Source organism: Mobula hypostoma, chromosome 17 (genome assembly GCF_963921235.1).
Source record: "Mobula hypostoma chromosome 17, sMobHyp1.1, whole genome shotgun sequence".
Classification (NCBI taxonomy): Eukaryota; Metazoa; Chordata; class Chondrichthyes; order Myliobatiformes; family Myliobatidae; genus Mobula; species Mobula hypostoma.
The window spans coordinates 7,486,008-7,507,472 of record NC_086113.1 but is presented as its reverse complement, the minus strand read 5'-3'; the positions used below and the strand labels follow the sequence as shown (position 1 = coordinate 7,507,472).

The 21,465-nt window shown below is 43.6% G+C and overlaps 1 protein-coding gene across 9 annotated transcripts in view; it reads right to left on the bottom strand.

Moving 5' to 3' along the window:
- Positions 1-21,465, bottom strand: part of LOC134357816 (RNA-binding motif, single-stranded-interacting protein 3) — a 1,318,209-nt gene that overhangs the window by 808,806 nt on the left and 487,938 nt on the right. The gene's annotated exons all lie outside the window — the stretch shown is intronic.

The window sequence follows — 21,465 nt, the reverse complement described above, 5'->3', positions numbered from 1 at the left end:
GAACGTTTAAAAATCCAAGCTGCAAAGGGGCTTGTGAGTCTCCTTGTGCAGGATTCCCTAAAGGTTAGCTTGCAGGTTGAGTCAGTGGTAAGAAAGGCAAATGTACTGTTAGTATTTATTTTGAGAGTACCAAAATATAAGAGCAAGGATGTAATGCTGAGATTTTGTAAGGCAGTGGTCAGTTGTCATTTGGAGTATTGTGAGCAGTTTTGTGCCCCCTACCTAAGAAAAGATGTGCTGGCAATGGAGAGGATCCAGAAGAGGTTTACAAAAATTATTCCGGGATATGCACCATGATATACAATCAAGGTACACTTTTATTAAGTGCATAGCAGAATATCCGCGTATTCCAGTCATAAAATGTCTTTTTTTTGATAGTGTGCATATTAAAAGTTTGTTAAGTGTGAAAGCACGTTCTGTGAAAAGACAACATTTGAGAGGTGTCCAAATAGTGTCACAGTTTGATCCAACAATACCTTAATTTGTTTAAAAATTAGTGTGACTATTCATGCAAAGCAAAATGCTTCACAGCGTGAAACTCTGCCTGTCTTATATCCTGTTCTTTACATCTGTACATTCCAAGTGGCAAAAAAATAACTTTATTAGATGAATACAAGGATTTATGAAGATACACTCAGTGGTCACTTTATTAGCAACATCTATGCACCTTCTCATTAATGCAAATACCTGATCAGCCAATCATGTGGCAGCAACTGAATGCAGAGAAGCATGCAGACATGGTCAAGAGGTTCAGTTGTTCAGACCAAACATCAGAATGGAGAAGAAATGTGATCTAAGTGACTTTAACTGTGGAATTATTGGTGGTGCCAAATAGGGTGGTTAGAGAGCTTCAGAAACTGCTGATCTCCTGGGATTTTCACGCACAACAGTCTCTAGAGTTTACAGAGAATGGTGCGATAAACAAAAAACATCCAGTGAGCGGCAGTTCTGTGAGTGAAGTTGCCTTGTTAATGTGAGTGGATCAAGCTGACAGGAAAGCCAGTATGGTCACTTGGAAGGTTGGTGGTTCCAATCTAACCAGAGAGGGTGACTTGTGCTTTTAAGGGGCAGCAGAGTAACGTAGGGGTTAGCATAACATTTATAGCGCCATCAACCCAGGTTCAATTCCTGAAGTCTGTAAGGAGTTTGTATGTTCTCTATGTGAATGCATGGGTTTCCTCCAGGTGCTCAGGTTTCCACCCACTTTCTAAAAGACATACAAGTTTGTAGCTAATTGGTTGCATAGGTGTAATTGGGTGGCATGGGCTCATTGGGCCGGAAGAGTCTGTTACTATGCTGTATCACTATATAAAAAAATTAAAGTCTTGCTCCTGACATGCACAGAAATCTGAGCAGATAGTCCAGAGCAGCACTGCACTGGAGGAGGTGTTGCCTTTGCAATGTCAGACTGTTCAGAAGAATATCCAACAGCAGACCTGTTGTCATGTCATGTTTGGGGTGTCCAGACAAGGTCTTGTCATGTCCATTCTGGGGCAGCTTGCTCACCTTTGGTCGACGCCAGACACTCAGCTCTCAGCTGTGGCTGCGAGGAGCTGTTTGTATGTGACTGCAGCCCGGCACACTGTTTCGACAGGCACACTGAACCAGGTGAGGGTAGCCAGTGGCCTCGTGCCCCAGGGAGACAGGGAATTGCCTCTCCGAGCGTGCAAAGCCCGCCCAGGTGGATTGGGCAGATGAGATCTAGAATGAGATCCAACAGCCAGGATAGGGACTGCAACACTGCACGGAGAGTGAAGGGGATGACAAGGCACAGAAGGCATCATGTTCATCCACTGTAACCAAGACCCAGTCCGTGACACTTGCTCGTACAACTGGACACAGACTTCTGAGGTTGAGAGAGTGGAACTTTCCCAGTGCAATGGCCTTTTCACTTTAAAAACTTCTCTTGCACAGGCTTCCCATCATCGTTGGATATGATAGACAACCGTAACGTCAGGTCTAAAATTTATCCTACATCATTGAAAGGAATTTATACATTACTACATATTTCTGGGAACATTTTATGCAGTGATCTTTCTATAGGTAAGCTTTTTCTTCTATAGGTAAGCTTTAATCTTTCTATAGATAAGCTTTAAGTTGGACAATTCATATCAGGGCTGCGTAAAAAGAGCTAGCTTCCAAGGTTGTCAAGCCGAGGAGTGGTAGTGGGGATAAGCTCCCACTACCTAAAAGTGCACCTCATGGCCTCAAATAGCCTCTGACAACCAAGTCCAACTCCTGGCCTTCTCATGTGGCTTAGCCTCTAAGCCCGGCAGAATCGTTTCTATTGACAGGAGAAGGGGCGAAGGCGGGTCCTGGAGCCTTAAAACCAGTGCTTCAGGTAGATGGAGCTCGTCAGCCTGGGAAGACAGTCCATCTAAGAGAGGGAAAACTCTGATTTCAAACCTCCGCTGCCTTGCGGCCATACCCACTCATGGGAAAGGCTTCGGGAGTAAACCCTAAGGACAAATCCGGAGCTGGAGTCCCTAAGGCAGTCCGACGCTGCCTTCAACCTCGTTCTGGCAACTCCTGCAACGACACTGGTGCCAAGCTGTATCGGTCCTTGCCCTTCCCTTGGACAACATCGGTGTTGTGGAGAGGGGAGACTTGCTGCATGGGCAACAAGTCTTCCAGGTGCAGATCCATGGTCTTGCGAGACTAACGGATGCCACCACCAAAAAAGAGCTACCTTTTAATCGTGGAGGATGATCGTGATTTCAAAAGCAGAATTTCACGGCTCTTTCTCTGAATTGAAGAGCGACCAATCAGCAAGAGCAGTGCATAAAAAGAGCTGCCTTTCAGTCAGGTCCGTGTTCAGAATTTAAAAGCAGAACTTCATGCCAGCTTTCTCTGAGTTGGTCAATCCACGTCAGGGGTGTGTAAAAAGAGCTACATTTTAATCAGGAGGGCGATCAAGATTTCAAAGGCAGAGTTTCACAGCAGTTTCTCTGAGGTGAGGAGTGACTAATCAGCAAGAGGGATTCATTAGAAAGTGCCAATAAATATAGATCATGTGCAAGTGGAGTGGCAATTCATTTGGAGTGTGCCAGCGTTTAGAGTGCCTTTGAGATCAGGTTTGGCTGAGGTAAATTGTCTTGTGAGTTCTCTCTCTCTGTCCTTATTTGTTCATTTCTCATCAATTAGGGCACAGTAGATTAGTGAGAATGGCTCCAGGGGCAGTGTTTTGCACTCTGTGTGGGATGTGGGAAGTCCAGCAGACCTCCAGCCTCCCAGATAAACACATCTGTACCAGGTGCACCAAGCTGCAGCTCCCGAAAGGGGCAAACAACACACATCAAAGTTGCTGGTGAACGCAGCAGGCCAGGCAGCATCTCTAGGAAGAGGTACAGTCGACGTTTCAGGCCGAGACCCTTCATCAGGACTAACTGAAGGAAGAGCTAGTAAGAGATTTGTAAGTGGGAGGGGGAGGGGGAGATCCGAAATGATAGGAGAAGACAGGAGGAGGAGGGATGGAGCCAAGAGCTGGACAGGTGATTGGCAAAAGGGATATGAGAGGATCATGGGACAGGAGGCCTAGGGAGAAAGAAAAGGGGGAGGGGGGGAGAACAGCAGAGGATGGGCAAGGGGTATAGTCAGAGGGATAGAGGGAGAAAAAGGAAAGAGAGAAAAAGAATGTGTGTATATAAATAAATAACGGATGGTCTGTCTTCTCCTATCATTTTGGATCTCCCCCCCCTCCCCCTTTCAAATCTCTTACTAGCTCTTCCTTCAGTTAGTCCTGAAGAAGGGTCTCTGCCCGAAACGTCGACTGTACCTCTTCCTATAAATGCTGCCTGGCCTGCTGCGTTCACCAGCAACTTTTATGTGTGTTGCTTGAAATTCCAGCATCTGCAGATTTCCTTGTGCCTGAAAGGGGCAGGTAGTTTTGAGGAAGTAGAGACACTACAGAAGGACTTAGACAGCTTAGGAAAACGGACAAAGAACTCTGATGGGATACAATGTCAGGAAGTGTATTGGCAGGCACTTTGGTAGAAGCAATGAAAGGGTTGACTATTTTCTAAATGGAGAAAAATTACTAAAATCTGAAGTGTAAAGGGACTTGAGAGTGCTTGTGCAGGATTCCTTAAAGGTTAATTTGCAGATTGAGCCTGTGGTGAGGAGGACAAATGTGAAGTTAGCATTCATTTCAAGAGGACTAAAATACAAAAGGATATAATTTTAAGACTTTATAAAGCACTGGTGAGACCTCACTTGGAGTATTATGGGCAGTTTTGGACCTCTTTTCTTAGAAAAGATGTGCTGAAACTGGGGAGTTCAAAGGAGGTTCATCAGATTTAGGTTACTTGACCCATCAGGTCTGCTCTGACATTCCATCATGGCTGATTTATTATCCTTCTCAACCCCATTCTCCTGCCTTCTCCCCATAACCTTTGGTAGCCTGACTAATCAAGAACCAATCAATCTCCACTTTAAATCTTGGAGGCGAGGAGAAGATGGTGGCGCGACACAGCACGCACGGCCGCTCCGAAATGATATCGTATTTGTTAAGTAGGTACCGTGCACAATCCTGATTTGATGGAGACAGACATGAGAAGCACGGAGGAACATCTGGAGAAACTTCTGAAATGTCCACTTCGCTGCTGCTGCTACTGTGCGATCATGAATCTCCAGAGGGGAAGGCCCCAAATTCTCCACTTTGCCTATTGCCTGTTGCCGGGGCCGGGGTCAAAGCGCTCGGCAGAGATGGTGCTCGGTGCTCGGTGTCGGAGGGCTGGTCGGAGGCTCGAAGTTTTCGGACGGACTCAAGAGTCGGCTGTGGTTGGGTGCTTCCAGGGTGCTGCATCGGCAAGTTTGTGGCGCTGGAGGTTCATGGCAGGAAGAGAGTTTCTCTTCCTCCTTCTACCGTCTGCGTGAGACGATGGGACTTTCGAGAGACTTTGAGACTTTTTTTACCATGCCCATGGTCTGTTCTTTATCAAATTACAGTATTGCTTTGCACTGTTGTAACTATATGTTATAATTATGTGCTTTTTGTCAGTTTTTTAGTCTTGGTTTGTTTTGTGTTTCTGTGATATCATACTGGAGGAACGTTGTATCATTTCTTAATGCATACATTACTAAATGACAATAAAAGAGATCTGCGTGTCCTCATAATCTAATCTAAATCTTGGTGTCCACAACCATCATGCCTATGCTTATTTGCCTGTGGAGCTTATCGTTACATTTTGAAAAGCATGTACGAACTCATTTGTTCTTTACTCAAATACATGGTAGACTTTACCTTTTCATAAAGCTTGAATGCATTTCCCTTCCAATTTCCTTTGTTGTTACAAAGCAGTCACTAGTTATCAGATCCAATTCTCTGACTCCACTATGAAAGGAAATAATCGATTTGTTTTACTTCAGTTAGTTGGCTTGTTAGTTAGTGTCCATAAGACCACAGAACATAGGAGCAGAATTAGGTTATTCAACCCATCGAATTTGCTTTGTTACTCAATCATGGCTGATTTATTTTCCCTCTCAATCTTATTCTCATGCCTTTGACACACTTTCTAATCAAGAACCCATCAACCTCCACTTAAAATATACCCAATGTCTGTCTTGGCCTCACAGCTGTCTGTATCAATGAATTCCACAGATTCACCATCCCCCGGTTGAAGAAATTTCTCCTCATCTCTGTTGTAAGAGATGTCCTTCTATGCTGAGCGTGCAACCTCTGGTCTTAGTCTCTCCCACTGTTGGAAACACCCTCTCCACATGCATTCTACTAGGGCCTTCGATCAGTTCCAATAAGATGCCCCTTCATTCTTCTAAACTCCAGCAAACACAGGCTCAGATCCATCAAACATTCCACATCTGTTAACCCCTTTATTCACTGGATCATTCTCGTGAACTCCTTCCGACCCTCTCCAATGCCAGTTTATCCTTTCTTAGATATGAGGCGTAAAACTGTTCACAATTCTCCAAATGTAGTCTGACCATGCCTGAAAAGCTTCAGCATGATACCCTCGCATTTATAATCTAGTCTTCTTGAAGTGAATCCAAAAGAATCGCAAAATTGAATACAAATGAACAATGTTGCACAGAAGGCAATAACACACATACATGTGAGGGTCAATGCGTCTTCAAATACCATCTTCCCTCAACCACACTCTTGCCCTCTTACATCTGCTCCGGTCAGTACAAAGACTAAAGATTTATTTGTCATGTGTACATTGAAACACTGACAGTTGGAGAAATTTTGGTGAAGGAATTTCCAGGAGCTTCCAAAACTGCTTATTGGAAGGTAAGAATCTACAGCCATTGCTACCGGGACAATAAGGTGCACAGTAGTGTAGTGATTAGTGTGGCACTATTAAGCTCCGGACATTGCAGTTCAGAGTTCAATTCTAGCGCCGTCTGTAAGGAGTTTGTACGTTCTCTTCGTGACTGCCTGGATTTGCTCCAGGTGCTGCGGTTTCCTCCCACAGTCCAAAGACATACCGGTTAGTTAGCTAATTGTTTATTGTAAATTGTCCTGTGATTAGGATAGTGCTAAATAGGTGGTTTGCTGGGCAGTGTGGCTCGTTAGGCTATAAGGGCCTGTTCCGCGCTGTATCTCCAAAATAAAAAAATAAAACTGCCATAGAAGGAGAATTCGTCCTTTTAAAAATAAAACACCACTGCATTTTTACCATTTTAATTTATGGAGGTTATATGTCGAAAAGGGTCTCATAAATACAAGAAGTTATCTGATAGAGCAAATTTAATTTAATACTGCTTGTCTGTTTTGGGCTCTCATGTCCTATTTAAAAGATACTCATGAAATGATACCAGGAGTTAATCCTGTCAATTATTTCATGCCTGGGGAGGCTTCCAATCCTTTAATACTCATCAGCCACTGCAGATCTGCAGTCTGGAACAGATTGCAGGCTGATTGAAAAGATCAGTGAGTAAAAGTAGCCTAATTCTTATTTATAATTCTTTAGAGACAATAGGAAATTCACTCAGATATTGAAAGGCCCTAATACAAGGGACCTAACTTTAAGGTGATTGTAGGAAAGTATAGGGCCAATGTCAGAGGTAAGTTCATTACTCAGGGAGTGGTGGGTGTGTGGAACACCGTGCCTGGGGTGGTGGAAGGGGCAGATGTATTAGGAGCATTTAAAGCACATGGATGATTAAAAAAATGATGGAGGATTATGTAGGAGAGAAGGGTTAGGTTGATCTTATTGTAGATTAATGGTTGGCAGAACAACATGGGCTGAAGGTCCTGTACTGTGATGTGATGGTCTGTGCTCTATGTTCTATTCTATGTCTCTATCATAGTGACCCCACTCTGACCTTTTACCTCTTCTCACCTGCCTATTACCTCCCCTGGGTCCCCTCCTCCTTCCCTTTCTCCTATGGCCCATTCTCCTCTCCTTTCAGATTTCTTCATCTCCAGCCCTTTACCTTTCCCATCCACTTGGCCTCACCTATCGCCTCACCTATCACCTCACAGCTAGCCTCCTTCACCTACCCCCACCTTTTCATTCTGGCATCTTTTCCCTTTCTTCTCTGTCCTGAAGAAGGGTCTCGGCCTGAAACGTCGACTGTTTATTCATTTCCATAGAAGCTGCCTGAGCTGCTGATTCCCCCCAGGATTTTGTGTCTATTACTAGTGACTTTTAGTGAGATAATAAAATAGTGAGGTATCCCATGCAAAGTACAATGTCCACAAGTTTCCTCTCAGCATGTGTGACCAGCAACAGAGCCAGTGCCTTTTATAAAGCAGTTGCTGGAAATGCAAAGTAATGCTGGAGGAACTTAGCAAGTCAGGCAGCATCTATGGAGAGGGATAGACAGTTTGCTGTTTTGGGCTGAGATCCTTCATCAGGATTCTGAATTCTTCAAGCAACTTGTATGTGTTGCTGTAATCCTATAGTTCAACCACCTGCAGTTAAAACCCAGAACCACAATCTCTGCTGGTACTTCAGGAAAGCTGCATGTGAGTGTTGTTAATTATTATTTGGGCAGTCAGTGTGGTGCTTTACAGCCCTGGCTGCAAGATCAGTGGTCAATCCCCACCGCTCTCTGTAAAGAGTTTGTACATTCTCCCTGAGATAATGTGGGCTTTCTCTGGGAGCTCCAGTTTCCTCCCACATTTCAAAGATGAGGGTTTGGGTTAGTTGGTTGTGGGCATGCGGGTGGCCCCAGAAGCATGGAGGCCCAATACAAACCTCACTAACTTTATTTGATGCAAATGGCATACTTCTCCCTCTGTTTCAATGTACAAATGGCAAATAAGGCAAATCTTTAATCTTTTTATTTATTCTTTATTCTTTATAATTATTGAATGTTTATGTTTTCTGTTTTATATCACGCCAACACACCACAGCAAATTCCTAATACATGTAAATGCATCTGACAAATAAAGTTGATCCTTGAACCTTGTTAATTATGAATCACACTAGAATGAGACTATACACTTGGTGGTCACTTTATTAGGTACCTGCTCATTAATGCAAATATCTAATCAGCCAAGCATGTAGCAGCAACTCAATGCATAAAACATGTAGACATGGTCAAGAAGTTCAATTGCTGTTCAGATCAAACAACAAAATGGGGAAGAAACGTGATCTAGGTGAGTAGTAAATTTGAGGAATGCTCTGCCACAGACTGTGGTGGAGGCCAAGTCCATGGGTATTTTTAAGGTGGAAGTTGATAGTTTCCTGATTGCTCAGGACATGAAAGGATATGGTGAGAAGGCAGGTGTATGGGGTTGAGTGGGATCAGGGACCAGCCATGATGGAATGGCAGAGTAGACTCAATGGGCTGATTAGCCTAATTCTGCTCCATGTCTTATGGTCTAAGTGGCTTTAACTGTGGAATGATTGTTAGTGCCAGATGGGGTGGTTTGAGTAATTTAGAAACTGCTGATCCCCTGGGATCTTTACACACAACAGTCTCTGAAGTTTACAGAGAATGGTGCAAAAAACAAAAAAAATCCAGTGAGTAGCAGTTTTGTGGGTGAAAACACCTCGTTAATGAGCGAGGTCAGAGGAGAATGGGCAGACTGGTTCAAATTGACAGGAAGATGACAGTAAATCAAATAACCATGCATTATGAACAGCAGTGTACAGCAGAGCAGGTCTGAACATACAACACGTCGAATCTTGAAGTGGATGGGTGACTACAGCAGAATATCACAAACTTACACAACATTACCACATTATCAGGTACAAAATATAGATATCTAATAAAGTGTCCACTGAGTGTATATAGCGAATAAAGTTGATCCTTGACCCTTGTTAACTAGAAATCACACTAGAATGAGAACATACCTTGCTGTTCATGTAGAAATAGACTACAGCACAAGAGCAACATGGTTCCTCTGATCTCCTGCACAGAAGTCAGGAGCATCAACACTAATAACTAGGCATTTGACTCATTGGAATTTGTGCTCCTTTGTCTGTATGGATCAGCTGCCACTTCAGTCATCAATTGAATGCAACTACACTGTAAAAAGTATTTATTGATTGTGAAGCAGCTTAAGACTTATAAAAGCAATTTATTCTTGCCAACAAAATGAAATGTAATACTATAGATGGGGCACCCCCTCAAAAATAAAATCCAACACTTCAGTCTTGAAAGCAGACGAATGAGATTGACCTTTGATATACCACTTGAAATAAAAATTCGAAGCACTATCTCAACTGGTGAATTGTGACCGAAGGAGATGGAACCACGATACAAAAATTGGTTCAAGTACATCTTGTTCATCTTGTAAAGACGATTTACAAGAAGGGTAAAGGAGAGGACAATTCAAGAAGCAGTTAGGTGTTGTCATGGGAACCTTAGTTCTCTTCGGAAGGATAAATAAGATGGCCAAATGTCTCCCTCAGACAAACTTATCTCTGTAATTCCTACCAAAATTATTCTTTAAGGAACTACATTAGGACAAGTATCTATTGATGAAGCAATATAGCAATTTATTTCTCTTGTTGGATTGACATTCTGTTTACCACAAAATCAACAGCTCTCAGAAACCTTACCTTACGCATCCAGGCATCCTTTGATTTTTCTGTTTTCAATATCAGTGGAATGGGGTACAAATCTGACTGACTTGGATTCATTCACAGGAGCAATTTTCCTTTGTCATGTCTCGAAAAGGAAGTGATTGATCATCTCTGGCTGGCAATCACCAGTGCAAAACCAAAGGCAAGGTCTGCAGAATGTTCAACAGTTTTCCTTCTATCATTTAAAGAACTGAAAAATGAAACAGTAATTCTTTCATGCAAGTAATTCTTTCATGCAAGACCTGGTATTCTGGGCTAGTAATTCTTTCATGCAAGACCTGGTATTCTGAGCTGCATGGTTGGTTCATCATGGCCTAGTATGGAAAGACCAATGCTCAGGAATGGAGAAATGGTGGGTACAGCTCCGGTGTATCACAGGCAAGCCCTCCCCACTACTGAGCATATCTACATCGGAATCAGAATCACGTTTGTTATCACCGGCATGTGACGTATAATTTGTTAACTTACCAGCCGCAGTTTAATGCAATACATAATCTTGCAGAGAAAAAAATGATAAATAATATAAAAATAATAATTATAAATAAACAAGTAAATCAATTACATACAACATACATCAAAGTTGCTGGTGAACGCAGCAGGCCAAGCAGCATCTGTAGGAAGAGGTGCAGTCGACGTTTCAGGCCGAGACCCTTCGTCAGGACTAACTGAAGGAAGAGTGAGTAAGGGATTTGAAAGTTGGAGGGGGAGGGGGAGATCCAAAATGATAGGAGAAGACAGGAGGGGGAGGGATAGAGCCGAGAGCTGGACAGGTGATAGGCAAAAGGGGATACGAGAGGATCATGGGACAGGAGGTCTGGGAAGAAAGACAAGGGGGGGGTGACCCAGAGGATGGGCAAGAGGTATATTCAGAGGGACAGAGGGAGAAAAAGGAGAGTGAGAGAAAGAATGTATGCATAAAAATGAGTAACAGATGGGGTACGAGGGGGAGGTGGGGCATTAGCGGAAGTTAGAGAAGTCGATGTTCATGCCATCAGGTTGGAGGCTACCCAGACGGAATATAAGGTGTTGTTCCTCCAACCTGAGTGTGGCTTCATCTTTACAGTAGAGGAGGCCGTGGATAGACATGTCAGAATGGGAATGGGATGTGGAATTAAAATGTGTGGCCACTGGGAGATCCTGCTTTCTCTGGCGGACAGAGCGTAGGTGTTCAGCAAAGCGGTCCACAAACCCAACAAAAAGGCAGGCATAGCTAGGACCCATACGGGTCACCTCCATACGGGTTTGTTGGGTTTGTGGAACAATCTATGTTCCGTTCCTATTCTGGTATCTGTCCCCCACTTTTCCTTCGCTACATCGACGACTGCATTGGCGCTGCTTCCTGGATGCATGCAGAACTCGTTGACTTTATTAACTTTGCCTCCAACTTTCACCCTGCCCTCAAGTTTACCTGGTCCATTTCCGACACCTCCCTCCCCTTTCTGGATCTTTCTGTCTCTGTCTCTGGAGACAGCTTATCCACTGATGTCTACTATAAGCCTACTGACTCTCACAGCTATCTGGACTATTCCTCTTCTCACCCTGTCTTTTGCAAAAACGCCATCCCCTTCTCGCAATTCCTCCGTCTCCGCCGCATCTGCTCTCAGGATGAGGCTTTTCATTTAGGACGAGGGAGATGTCTTCCTTTTTTAAAGAAAGGGGCTTCTCTTCCTCCACTATCAACTCTGCTCTTAAACGCATCTCCCCCATTTCATGTACATCTGCTCTCACTCCATCCTCCCACCACCCCACTAGGAATAGGGTTCCCCTGGTCCTCACCTACCACCCCACCAGCCTCCAGGTCCAACATATTATTCTCCGTAACTTCCGCCACCTCCAACGGGATCCCACCACTAAGCACATCTTTCCCTCCCCCCCCTCTCTGCATTCCGCAGGGATCGCTCCCTACACAACTCCCTTGTCCATTCGTCCCCCCCATCCCTCCCCACTGATCTCCCTCCTGGCACTTATCCATGTAAGCGGAACAAGTGCTACACATGCCCTTACACTTCCTCCCTTACCACCATTCAGGGCCCCAAACAGTCCTTCCAGGTGAGGCATCACTTCACCTGTGAGTCGACTGGGGTGATATACTGCGTCCGGTGCTCCCGATGTGGCCTTTTATATATTGGCGAGACCCGACGCAGACTGGGAGACTGCTTTGCTGAACATCTACGCTCTGTCCACCAGAGAAAGCAGGATCTCCCAGTGGCCACACATTTTAATTCCACATCCCATTCCCATTCTGACATGTCTATCCACGGCCTCCTCTACTGTAAAGATGAAGCCACACTCAGGTTGGAGGAACAACACCTTATATTCCGTCTGGGTAGCCTCCAACCTGATGGCATGAACATCGACTTCTCTAACTTTCGCTAAGGCCCCACCTCCCCCTCGTACCCCATCTGTTACTCATTTTTATGCACACATTCTTTCTCTCACTCTCCTTTTTCTCCCTCTGTCCCTCTGAATATACCTCTTGCCCATCCTCTGGGTCAACCCACCCCCCCTTGACTTTCTTCCCGGACCTCCTGTCCCATGATCCTCTCGTATCCCCTTTTGCCTATCACCTGTCCAGCTCTCGGCTCTATCCCTCCCCCTCCTGTCTTCTCCTATCATTTTGCATCTCCCCCTCCCCCTCCAACTTTCAAATCCCTTACTCACTCTTCCTTCAGTTAGTCCTGACGAAGGGTCTCGGCCTGAAATGTCGACTGCACCTCTTCCTACAGATGCTGCTTGGCCTGCTGCGTTCACCAGCAACTTTGATGTATGTTGCTTGAATTTCCAGCATCTGCAGAATTCCTGTTGTTTGCATTTAAAATCAATTACATACAATGAATAGATTTAATAATATGCAGAAACAGAAATATTAAAATAAAGTGAGGTAGCGTCCAAAGATTCAATGCCCATTTAAGAATCGGATGGCAGAGGGGAAGAAGCTGTTCCTGAATCGCTGAGTGTGTGCCTTCAGGCTTCTGTACCTCCTACCTGATGGTAACAGTGAGAAAAGGACATGCCCTGGGTGCTGTAGGTCCTTAATAATGGATGCTGCCTTTCTGAAACACCGATCCTTAAAGATGTCCTAGGTACTTTGTAGGCTGGTACCCAAGATGGAGCTGACTAGATTTACAGCCTTCCACAGCTTCTTTCAGTCCTGTGCAGCCGCTCCTCCATACCAGACAGTGATGCAGCCTGTCAGAATGCTCTCCACAGTACAACAACAGAAATTTTTGAGTGTATTTGTTGACATGGAAAATCTCTTCAGACTCTATCTAATAAAGTATAGCCGGTGTCTTGCCTTCTTTATAACTACATCGATATGTTGGGACCAGGTTTTCTCAGAGATCTTGACACCCAGGAACTTGAAACTGCTCACTCTCTCCACTTCTGATCCCTCTATGAGGATTGGTATATGTTCCTTCATCTTACCCTTCCTCAAGTCCACAATCAGCTCTTTCATCTTACTGACATTGAGCGCTAGTTTGTTGCTGTGGCACCACTCCACTAGTTGGCATATTTCACTCCTGTAATCCCACTCATCGCCACCTGAGATTCTACCAACAATGGTTGTATAGTCAGCAAATTTATAGATGGTATTTGATCTATGCCTAGCCACATAGTCATGTGTATATACAGAGTAGAGCAGTGGGCTAAGCACACACCCCTGAGGTGCCCCAGTGTTGATCGTCAGCGAGGAAGATATGTTATCACCAATCCACACAGATTGTGGTCTTCCAGTTAGGAAGTTGAGGATCCAATTGCAGAGGGAGGTACAGAGGCCCAGGTTCAGCAACTTTTCAATCAAGATTGTGGGAATGATGGTATTAAATGCTGAGCTATAGATGATGAACTGCATTCTGACATAGGTGCTTGTGTTGTCCAGGTGGGCTAAAGCCGTGTGGAGAGCCATCGAGATTGCGTCTGCCATTGACCTATTGTGGCAATAGGCAAATTGCAATGGGTGCAGGTCTGTACTGGCACAAGAAAGCAGCATCCATCATTCAGGCTATGCTCTCTTCTCATTACTACCATCGGGCAGGAGGTATCATCCCACCAGGGATATGAACAGTTATTACCCTAGAACCATCAGGCTCCTGAACCAGCATTGACAACATCACTCACCTCAACTCTGAACTGATTCCACAACTTACAGACACACGTTTAAGACTCAACAATTCAGTATTATTTATTTACTTTATTATTATTATTTGCATGATTTGTCTTCTTTTGCACATTGGTTGTTTGTCAGTCTTTGATATTTATAGTTTTCTTTCCACAAATTCTGTAGTATTTCTTTATTTTCCTGTAAATTGCTGAAAGAAATCAAATCTCAAGGTAGTATATGGTGAAGTAGTAATGTGATCACTGGAGTGGAGTATGATGTTCTCCTCAGGGGTTGTCTGCTGGTGGGTCTTCAGGTGGCTGCAGAGGCTGATCTGGGACCTACATTTTCTGGTGCCATGTGGACACGAGTAAGTGATGGTTGTGGTCAGTGGTTGGCTTTTTGGTTGCTCAGTCTCTCCTTTCTCAGCTGCCACTTGTTCTCTGTAGCGCAGACATCACTCTCATGTAGGGCAGCTCCCTCTTGAATAGATTTCTTTCAGATGTATCTGTTGTATCTAAAGGTGACATATGTATACTTTGATAATAACATTTACTTTGAACTTTTAACTAGCATTGTGCTAAAGTCCTTGCGTCCTGCTAGTATGCTGAACCTTACCTCCGTGTACATGACTTTGGAAGTGGATGAAGAACATAGATTATGGAGGAGTGACATAAATTTTCCTCTGCAATATTTTACTGGAAGTTGTCTTATGAAATTCGACCACAATATGTGAGTAATATATGTGGCCTCATCTAGGGGAATGCATGTATTACAGGAATATACCCTGCATCTGTTTTTAAAGTGAGAATCAGTGACTTCTCGTTTTACTGGAACATCAGGTGCAGATTAGTCCATTCGTTCCAGAGATCAAGATCAACACTGCGGCAAGTGGCATGCCAAAACTTGCCATGAACCTGCATTCACAAACACAAGAAGTTTTGCAGATGCTGGGAATCCAGAGTAGCACATACAAAATACTGGAGGAACTCAGCATTTATGAAGAGGAATAAACAGTCGATGTTTTGGGCTGAGACACTTCATCCTGTTGGAGCATCGACTGTCTATTCTCCTCTGTAGATACTGCCTGACCAACTGAATTACTCCAGCATTGAAAGATTGAAAGTGTGTTTGTAAAGGTGACTTACTAAAATAAATGTGAATGTTGACATTATTTCCCATCAAGAAAATTATATTACGATTAAGGAAATTGCTTAGTTTTTTTTCCCTTTATCTCAAACCATGACATTTAATTGGATGCCCTACCATTTTAGAGGATTGAAAGGAGGTTGCATCTATGGATGGGCATAAATGTCAACTGTTTATTCCTGTCCATACTGTAGATGCCTCCTGACCTGCTGAGCTCCTCCAACACATTGTGTGTATTGCTCTAGAGTTCCAGCATCTACAGTATCTCTTGGATCTGAGTGTTGACTGTCAAAGTTCAAAAGTTCAAAGTACATTTATTACCGAAGTACATAGATGTCACCATATACAACCCTGAGATTAACTTCAAACAGGTATATTCAATAAATCTGTAGAATAATAACCATGACAGAATCAATGAAAGACCACACCAACTTGGGTGTTAAACGCAAACAACAGGAATTCTGCAGATGCTGGAAATTCAAGCAACATACATCAAAGTTGCTGGTGAACGCAGCAGGCCAGGCAGCATCTCTAAGAAGAGGTGCAGTCGACGTTTCAGGCCGAGACCCTTCGTCAGGAGAAGTTAATCCCTTTGGTTCAAGAGCCTGACGGTTGAGGGATAATAACTGTTCCTGAACATGGTGGTATGAGTCCTGAGGATCCTGTACCTTCTTCCTGATGGCAGCAGCAAGAAGAGAGCATGTCCTGTATGGAGGCAACTCTGATGATGGATGCTGCTTTCCTGCAACAGCCTTTTGTGTAGATGTGCTCAACAGAGGGGAGGGTTTTACCTGTGATGGACTTTTTGTTGGATTTTCCGTTCAAGGATATTAGTGTTTCCATACCAGGCTGTGATGCAGCCAATCAATATACTCTCCACTACACATCTATAGAAGTTTGTCATGTGGTAAATATCAATTACCAAGGAGATATGTTGTTCATTTTCCTGGGCATATAATCAAAAGCTTAACTAGATCTCATTACAAGGATTAATGAAGATATGTGACTTGGAATGATCTGCAGGCTTGGAATAAAAGCTTGGCTGTTATTTCCTCTCCACAGATGCTGCACGACCTGTTCAGTTCCTTTTAATCCTTTCTCCAGCTAGGAATTGCTAAATTCATGTTCCTGCCCAAGTTGAAAGAAACAAATTCAGCTCCCACCGAAAGATTTAGATAAAGATCCAGCAAAATACCTGATTATAAAATAAACAAGAATGTGTCGCCTTTCATTGTTGGCATGTTCTGATTTGTTATTTGGAGTTTGGAGCCAAAGTGAACTAACTACAATAATTCTACAACAGTGATCTGAGGAAAGGCGTACATTTATTTCACGGCAAGCATACTAATTTGCACATTAACAGACTAATGTCATACAATTAAACAGGAGGTTTTATGTGCAGAGGAGAGAAATAGTTATCAGCAACATCTCCAGTGTGATTACAGCCTTAACACATCAGCTCTCTCTTTATTTCCCTTAACAGTGTAATCATTATATAAAATAATGCCTTACCACTGGGTTTGGTTTGATGATTCTTATACAGATACATTGCACTAGTTGTCAATAATAACTGGATAAAATACTCAATACTCCTTTCGGCAGCTGATATTGTACATATGTTTGAATCATACAGTACCTCTATAACATACACATATTATCATGAACATAAGTGCTTGAGATACTGTATGATGCTGTCACCAAACAATAAACAGTCCATCCGGAAGCATTTCAAATTCTTTTGAAATATAGGATATTTCTCTCTATTTTTACATGATCAATAATTAATCAATCTAATTACAATCATAAATAGTCACAGAGTCACACAGGCTCTTCAGCCCACTGCATCAAAGTTCCAAATACAAAATTAGTTTATGGTCAAAGTACATTTACGTCACCATACACAACTCTGAGATTAATTTTCTTGTCGACTTACTCAGCAAATCTATAGAATATTAACTGTAATAGAATCAATGAAAGAATGCTGAACTTGGTTGTTCAACTAGTTTGCAGAAGACAACAAAACTGTTCAAGTACAAAAGAAGAAATAATGAGAACAAGTAAGGAGTAAATATCAAAAACAATAGATGAAGAGTCCTTTAAAGTGAGTCCAAAGTTTGTGGGAACATTTATGATGGGGCAAGGGCAGTTGAGTGAAGTTATCCCCTTTGGTTCAACAGCCTGACAGTTGAGGGGTAGTCACTGTTCCTGAACCTGGTGCTGTAAGTCCTGAGGCTCTTGTACCTTCTTCGTGATGTCAGCAGTGAGAAGAGAGCATGATGTGGGTGGTGCAGTTCCCTGATAATGGATGCTGCTTTTCTGTGACAATGCTCCGTGCAGATGTGCTCAATGGTGGGGGGGGGGGAACTAGGCTGCTTCCACTACTTTTTGTAGGATTTTCCATACATTGGTGTTTCCATCCCAGTCTGTAATATAACCCCAGTCACTATACTCTCCACCACACATTTGTAGAAATTTGTCAAAGCTTTAGATGTTATACCAAATCTTTGGAAACTCCTATGGAAATAGAGGCACTGCCATGCTTTCTTCATAATTTCATTTACGTACTGGGCCCTGGAAAAATCCTCTGAAATGATAACACCTAGGAATTTATAGTTGCTGATCCTCCAGTGAGGACTGGCTCATGGACCTCTGGATTCTTCTTCCTGAAGTCAATAATCAACTCCTTGTTCTTGCTGACATTGAGTGAAAGGTTGTTGTTATGGCACTACTCAGCCAGATTTTCAGTCTCTCTCTGCCATATGTTGATTCATCACCACCTTTGATTTGGCCCACAACAGTGATGTTGACAGCAAACTTGAATATGGCATTGGAGCTGTTCTTAGCCACACAGTCATAAGTATAAAATGAGTAGAGCAGCGGGCTAAGCACACAGCCTTGTGGTGCACCTGCGCTGATGGAGATTGTGGAGGAGATGTTGTTGCCAGTCCAAATGGTGAAGAAATCAAGGATCCAATTGTACAAAGAGGAACTGAGGCCAAGGCCTTGAAGCTTATTGATTAGTTTTGAGGAGATGATAGTATTGAATGCCAAACTGTAGTCAATAAAGAGCATACTGATTAGATTAGATTATGAAGACACGCGGTCCTCTTTTATTGTCATTTAGTAATGCGTGCATTAAGAAATGATACAATATTTCCAATATGCACCTTTGTGTCCAGATGTTCCAGGGTTGAGTGTAGAGGCAATGAGATGGCATCTGCGTCTAACCTGCTGTGCCAGTAGACAAGTTGGAGCAAGTCTAAGTCACTTCTCAGGCAGGAATTAATATGTCTCATCACTAACCTCTCAAAACACTTCATCACTATGGATGTAACTGCTCTATGATGATAGTTACTAAGGCAAGTTAGCATGTTCTTCTTAGGCACAGTATAATTGAAGCCTTGTTCAAGGAGGTGGGTACCCCAGACTGCTCAAGCGAGAGGTTAACGTTCTCAGTGAACACTCCAGTCAGTTGATCAGCACAGGTCTTTAGTACTCGGCCAAGTAGCTCGCCTCAGCCAGTTGCTTTCCATAGGTTCACCCTCCTGTAGGTTGCACGCACACTGGCAACAGAGAGAGAAATCACAGGATCATCAGGGACTGTGGGAGATCGTGATGGTCATCCATGTTTTGATGGTCAAACCTATTTGCTTGATTTTAGTTTATAAGCGATGACAACATTCAGCTGTTGAACATCTATCACTGATTCAATTTTTAGCCTGGAATTGCAACTTCGCCTGTGAGGTGGCTTTCTGGAGATCATACCTGGACCTCTCATAACTTTTTTAGTTTCCAGACTTGAATTCCTCTGATCTGGCCCTCTGGAGAATGTGGATCTTGGTTCATCCAGGGCTTCTGGTTAAGGAAGACTCTGAATGGTGCTGTGGGGACACACCTGTGTACAACTGTTGTTATAAAGTCCATGACAACAATGGTGTATTCATACAGATCCACAGACGAGTCTTTGAAGTCTGTCAAGTCCACTGACCTGAAGCAATCACGTGGCCGCTCCACTGACTCCTGCAACCACATTCTTGTCCTTATCTTTACAGCCCTACTGTTTTGTCTCTGCCTGTATACAGGAGAAGGACTTTTTAACCCTAGCCTAATCACAAGCTAATTTACAATGACCAATTAGTCTACTAACCAGAATACCTTTGGAATGTGAGGGGAGATGGGAGCACCCGGAGGAAGCCTATGTGGTCACAGGGAGGATGCACAAACTCCTTATAGACAGCATTGGAATTGATCTCCAAACTCCAATGGCCCGAGCTATAATGTGTCATGCTAACCGCTATACTACCATAGGTTTATGTGCCATAACATTGGATCCCTTTTCTATGGAAGAGGGATATGGAATGTAGCCAAAATGTGGAAGCATGATCTTCATTAAATTGAAGGAGGTTGATGTTGTGCGTCCAACAAAAAATCATTGCCTATGGAACTCCAACAGGTCCTCAGCAGGCTGATAATTATAATGTGGGTAATTGATGTCCCACCATATGTTCAGAAATAAAGAGCTATGCAATGAAGGAAGCTGCGAAGTGATGACATTAACATTTTTATACCTGCTATAACTTCACAACAACGCAGAAAGAAAAGTCAAAGCCTTCATTATAATAGTTCATGCTTCTGAATAGGATAATCTCCACAAGGTTTTTCAAGAGTTAAAATTAAATCGTATTTACTCCAAGAGATGTTGTTATTGGTCCCTTTGTTCCTCCATTCATACATTACTACACTGTGAAATGAGAAAGAGAACAACATTTTTGCTTATTTCTTTATCATCCAATTCAGTATTACCTGCATTAGTTCCAAGGGCCCCATTTCCCCTTTTGGGGCCACTATTTCCCCCTTTTCCAACTTCCTTTCTCTTTATAAATTCACAGAAATCTCCTATGCAAACTGCAATGATATCCAATGCATTTTTAGTCATCTTTGTTGAACAGAAGCTGTGCTTGTTGACATTGGATGGGCTGAAGGGCTTGTTTCCACGGCACAGTTCTCTATGACTCTAAAGAAGTGCCCCTTTAATGGGTAAAACACCCTTATATCTCATAATTAAAAAATCTATTTTGATTCCTGCTAATGTAAAAGAAGGAATCATAAAAAATAACAGGAATTCTGCAGATGCTGGAAATTCAAGCAAAATACATCAAAGTTGCTGGTGAACACAGCAGGCCAGGCAGCATCTCTAGGAAGAGGTGCAGTTGACGTTTCAGGTCGAGACCCTTTGTCAGGACTAACTGAAGGAAGAGTGAGTAAGGGATTTGAAAGCTGGAGGGGGAGGGGGAGATGCAAAATGATAGGAGAAGACAGGAGGGGGAGGGATGGAGCCAAGAGCTGGACAGGTGATAGGCAAAAGGGGATACGAGAGGATCATGGGACAGGAGGTCCGGGAAGAAAGACAAGGGGGGGGTGTGACCCAGAGGATGGGCAAGAGGTATATTCAGAGGGACAGAGGGAGAAAAAGGAGAGTGAGAGAAAGAATGTGTGCATAAAAATGAGTAACAGATGGGGTACGAGGGGGAGGTGGGGCCTTAGCGGAAGTTAGAGAAGTCGATGTTCATGCCAACAGGTTGGAGGCTACCCAGACGGAATATAAGGTGTTGTTCCTCCAACCTGAGTGTGGCTTCATCTTTACAGTAGAGGAGGCCGTGGATAGACATGTCAGAATGGGAATGGGATGTGGAATTAAAATGTGTGGCCACTGGGAGATCCTGCTTTCTCTGGCGGACAGAGCGTAGATGTTCAGCAAAGCAGTCTCCCAGTCTGCGTCGGGTCCCGCCAATATATAAAAGGCCACATCGGGAGCACCGGACGCAATATATCACCCCAGTCGACTCACAGGTGAAGTGATGCCTCACCTGGAAGGACTGTTTGGGGCCCTGAATGGTGGTAAGGGAGGAAGTGTAAGGGCATGTGTAGCACTTGTTCCGCTTACATGGATAAGTGCCAGGAGGGAGATCAGTGGGGAGGGATGGGGGGGACAAATGGACAAGGGAGTTGTGTAGGGAGCGATCCCTGCGGAATGCAGAGAGAGGGGGGAAGGGAAAGATGTGCTTAGTGGTGGGATCCCGTTGGAGGTGGCGGAAGTTACGGAGAATAATATGTTGGACCCGGAGGCTGGTGGGGTGGTAGGTGAGGACCAGGGGAACCCTATTCCTAGTGGGGTGGTGGGAGGATGGAGTGAGAGCAGATGTACGTGAAATGGGG